General features: G+C 44.9%; 1 pseudogene; it reads left to right on the forward strand.

Moving 5' to 3' along the window:
- Nucleotides 1-2,347: 2,347 nt before the first annotated feature.
- LOC116074406 lies at nucleotides 2,348-3,519 on the forward strand (annotated as a pseudogene).
- Nucleotides 3,520-5,353: the final 1,834 nt, after the last annotated feature.

Here is a 5,353-nt window from a genome sequence, read left to right on the forward strand (position 1 = left end):
ACACTGAATCATCTCTCCAACCCTCTTAAAAAATGTAATAACAGTCCAAAAACAGACCAGCTCTGGATAAGTGGTATAAAGATGGACCTCTGCAGTAGATCACTATAGGATGTCTTAGAACTGTGGCCATGCACATAAGAGAAAAATGGTGGTACTGGCTCAAGACCAAGAAGCCTTTGGAGAAGGAGAGTCAGGATCTGGGAAGGAAGCACTGAGTGATCTGGATCTTGTGTGGTCCACAGTCATAGTTTGGAAGCTCCACAATGGGACTAGTCTACAGCCAGTCTGTTGGCACACCTTTGACAAGGGTCATACAGTTCCTGGCGATCAAAAATAAACAAATAGACAACAATAAAGTGACTCAAAAAGGAAAAAAAAAAAGAGAGAGAACGAAATGATAAGGTGTGAGATATGCAAGTTAGGAAGATAACTAACCGGGTATTAGGTTAGAAAAGTAGTGTTACAGAAGAGCCCTGACCTACAAAGGGAATGCTAAGTGAACGCTACCGGTCTTGAGACTGGAGATAGAGGATACTTGATGAGGAAGATGTGACGAGCAAGAGGGACATCTGTGCAACTCCAAATGGAAGTGTCAAGTGCACAACTTCATCTGTGTGTCAAGGAACGAGATGAAAGACCAGAAATGTCCGGAACATCTTATTAAAATATTATTTAAAATTGGGGAGGGGGAACATAGCAAATAACTCAGAGAATGGGTCTAGATTAAGGAGGGAGGGGTTTATATTAAGATCTGGCAGATGCTGGGAGGTGGTGGTGCACGCCTTTAATCCCAGCACTTGGGAGGCAGAGGTGACTGGTTTTCCCATTCTTTTAAGTAGGACATCAAGAGTCTCTACCATCGGTTAAGCAGAGGATAAACTAATAATTACAAAGTTTTGGCTGAGAGAGTTCCGTGCCTCATAGTGTGAAGGGCTAACCCTGAGAATCCTTTCCTAGTAACTGGAGGTTTGAGGTGTCAGGCAAGGTGTGGGAGCTGAAATGGAAAGCCTGGGGGGATGTGAGCTCTGCTGAACTACATTTAAAGTATGCCTGGAGACATAGGGAAAGGGAGGTTTAGTGGAAGGATGTCTCTGCGAGGCTGCAGGGAAAGAAAGGCAGAGTCCTCTGATGGATCATCTCTGCCTGAAGAACAGGACTTCTTTTACATTGACTTGTATTCAGAATGCTCTCTCAAAGTTTCAAGCCAAATTATTAACTCAAACAGTTGACTCAAGTCATTGATTCCCTGTTTTCTTCTCAATTGTTTTATATTTGATCAGAAATTAAGCAATACTCTTTAGAAATCACTCAACCTCAAATGAGAGCTTTCCCAAGTCTCCTATTACCATCGCACCCACTCAACTTCCGTTCCTACATAAGGTTTTGTCTCCTATGAGACCAGAATGCAACGCAAACTACTTAATTCTTCCTTTTTAAATAGTAGACCTATCTCCAATGGCAATAATGACAATTATTATTATGAGCAGAAGAGGCAGCAGCAGCAGTAGCAGCAGTGGTAATAGTAATTTTTTTTTCATTCATTGTGTGCACTGTAAGATCTATTGAGCTATACTAGCTCCAAGTGTGAAATGACTGATCTTACGGTTTTGAGGTTACGATGAAATGAACTTGAGAAATGCATGAATGAAAAAAAAATACACAGAATGATTAAAACAGAGACACAACTGTTTTTTTATTTCCCCCAGTCCCCTCGTTTTTACTATTTCACAGTTGTAGCAAATGAATCAAGGTCCAAGCAGGTTTTATTTCACATTAATAGATTAACTTTTCACATTAATATATTGACTTTTTGTCAAAGAAATAGGAATTCTCTTCAAATAACCATCTCCTCATTTTGCGTCTAGACCAGGTACGAACGAGAGCAATTCTTAGTGCATCTGTGGGGGCGGGGGCGGAGGGAGAGTGAAGCATAGAGAGGGCAGACGGTAGGTTGCAGGTCACACAGTTGGAGGCCCTCAATCCCAGACCAAAGGCCCCAGGAGGCCGACATGCATCCTTTATTGCTCCTGTAGAGAAGCCCCTAGTAAAGGGGAGAGGAGAGGAGGCGAATAATTCCCAGAAACAGTAACAGAGGGGCAGAGGGGCTTCCTCTGTGACACAGTGGCTTTGCCTTGGATGCCAGCTACCAGAAGCTCGGGGTAAAATCCCTGGAAGCAACAGAAAGAACAAGGGTGGCTGGGTAAGTGTGACTGTGGACTGACAGTCTGCTGGGACAGTGGCCTTCCAGGGCCAGGTGCACGTCATGGGTAAGGAATGTGAACACGGCTCTGCACGACCTGTCAGGGAGATACATGGCTGGTCTTAGGAGCCCAAGAAATGAAGAACAATGAACACCAGGCTGAAGGGGCTGGACAGCAGTGGCGGAGTGGCCAGAAAGTCCCTCTTTCTGTGTTGTGTGACTATTAACATGAGGAACAAGGAGTCGCCCAATGTTCCTGTGAGCTCGAGAGATGGTGAAAGGGAAGCTGGGTTGACTAGCACTGTGAGCTGAGCTAGGGCAGGAGCTGGGACATGTCTCTCAGAGGCCAGGAATTCCACCTTTCTATTAGAGCTGGCACTCAACAAGAATCACTCAGAGGGCGTCAGAGTGATCGTCAACAACACGGTGGGCATCCTAATGTCCTTTGATCATGTGGAGCTTACATTCAACGACATGAAGAACGTGCCAGAGGCCTTCAAAGGGACCAAGAAAGGCATCGTCTACCTTACTCCATACCGGGTCATCTTTCTGTCTAAGGGGAAGGACTCCGTGCAGTCCTTCATGATGCCCTTTTACCTGATGGAGAACTGTGAGATCAAGCAGCCAGTGTTCGGTGCGAACTTCATTAAGGGAACAACGAAGGCTGAAGCAGGAGATGGCTGGGAAGGCTCCGCCTCCTACAAGCTGACCTTCACAGCAGGGGGCGCCATTGAGTTTGGGCAGTGGATGCTCCAGGGGGCATCTCAATGGTGAAGTCCCCAATGGAGCCGATGCATACCCTTACATGCCCAGCGGGGCCTACATCTTTCCCCAATCAGTCGCCTGTGGAATGTACCTCTGCTCTCCAGGCTACTCCTATCCACCGCCCCTACCCGAGTTCTACCCAGGACCTCCCATGATGGATGGGGCCATGGGCTATGTACAGCCCCTGCCACCATCCTATCCTGGGCCCATGGAGTCTCTGGTCAGCAGCCCCAGGGCTCTCTCTACCCCTGCAGCTGGGGCCAAGGCTGCAGAAGCCGCTGGCAGAACCTATTCCAACCCCGGCAACCCACACAATGTCTACCTGCCCACTAGCCAGCCTCTTCCACCACCCTACTACCCCACCAGAAGACAGGAAGACCCAGTAGAACCTGCCCATCTCCTGCCTCTTACCCGAAGACCCCTTCCTGGGCCTCCCACGGAGCTGCATCTGGGATGTCAGGAGGCCAAGGTGTGCCCTGTTCTCTCCCAGGCCTGAGACACAACTGTTTTAAACATACAGAGACACCAGTATAAGTAATCTGACTCAATGAAGCAGACGGTTGGGAACAGACGTCGAACTGAACTCAAAGCGACAGTGTGTGGCTTATTCTTAATCCTTTACTCCTTCCCACGTACCAGCGAGCTGTGCAGCATTCTGCTTCCTTGTTGGCAAATATCACTGAAATAGATACACAAAAAGAAGTGATTTCATGCATGCATGAAATACAGAGGCGACATTAACCACCTAGAAAGACTCACCTGGAATGTGACGGATGTGTAGTCCAAGAGCCAAATTTACCTTCAGTAACCATAGAGAAACCCAATGGAAGAGCATGACCTTGCTTGCCTGCTAGCATTTACATTTATGGGAACATGCAGATCCATAGGCCACTTGGTACAACACAATTCACCTACACTTATCTCCCAATTTTTATAAGAAAAAGCAAACGTGACTACCTAGACACTTCAGGTTGAGACAGAGAAGGTCCTATTTTGACTATACTCTCATGTCGATAGCTTTGGTGATGCATTTCAGTTTGGTTTTTTATTTTGTTTTGTTTTGTTTTAAACACACTAAGCATTTTTCCTTTGTTTAGTATGTGAAGTTACGAAGGTAAGTAGATGTCAGCACTACTTTGGCTCAATAGTTAATTTGATAGGAAAGAACAAGAGAAGCTAAATCAATTTAATGGTAGCTAATAGGATCAGGCACCTACTGAGGAACTTATGGCCCAAGGATCTTTTAAAACATATGCAGGCAAGGAATTTCACAGCTAGATAAAATGTCAAAGTAATAAAATTAAAAGAAAAAAAAAAAAGAAACACTCTGAAACTCATATATAGGCTGGCAAGATGACTCAGTTGGAAACAAAGGTTGCTGCAGCTGAGTCAGATGACCTGAGGCCAGTCTGCAGGACTCAGGTGGCAAATAGAGAGACCGGAATCCTGAACGTTGTCCTCTAACTCACATACATGCAAGGTGCCACACACACACACATAATGAGCCCATCTACAAGCATACACACATACACATGACACACACACATTCAATAATAATATTTCAAAAGATACAAGATCCGACATCAATGCTTTTTTATAGCAGTGCAAATGAATTGCATCTACAGAGAATTTAAGTTTATGCAAATCCAGTTTTCAACGGGGCTTTAATTTGAGGGCTCCCATATTAATCATAGAATTGTTTAAGACTTTAACTCCTGTTTGTTTTCTACTCGCATGAGAGTCATGCTCTTTTGCTTTTTGAAAGGGTCATGTGCTATCGGTATCAACCTCCGCCTCTGGCAACAGACATGGTGACCCCCACGGATGGGGATCTCCTGGGAAACTCAGCATCAAGTCTTTTGAATAGTTGATTTAGAGCAAGAATGTCTGAACCACTATAGTGATTAGGCCACAATCCAAAGAATGCAGGTGACTAGTAGAGAGGAAAAGGAAATGAAATCAATTATGTCCTAGAGCCTCCAACAGAAACATAGACCAGCCTGCACCAGCCAAATGAGGGTCCTTTTCAGAAGTCTGACCTCCAGAACTACAAAGTAACAAAGGATTGTTGTTTCCAGAAACCAGACCTTGCCGGGACTTGTTACAATTATTTAGTTTCCTCGTGTATTGGGAAACTACTTTCCTGAGCCCATGGTAGACATAAATAGCTAATGATATGATACAATACATGAGATGATACAATAATCCGAGGTATAACTTGCCCACATACAATCTGCTTGTCATTTCCTATGAAAGTCTAGGGAAATATTATCCACAGATCTAACCTTTAGATCTATGACACTCCAGCCATTGCTGTAACCTGAATCTAAAAACACCTTCTTGGTCTCCTGTACAAGGACCTCAGAGTTTGGCCCTGGAGCTATGTTA

Source organism: Mastomys coucha, unplaced genomic scaffold, assembly GCF_008632895.1.
Source record: "Mastomys coucha isolate ucsf_1 unplaced genomic scaffold, UCSF_Mcou_1 pScaffold3, whole genome shotgun sequence".
Lineage (NCBI taxonomy): Eukaryota > Metazoa > Chordata > Mammalia > Rodentia > Muridae > Mastomys > Mastomys coucha.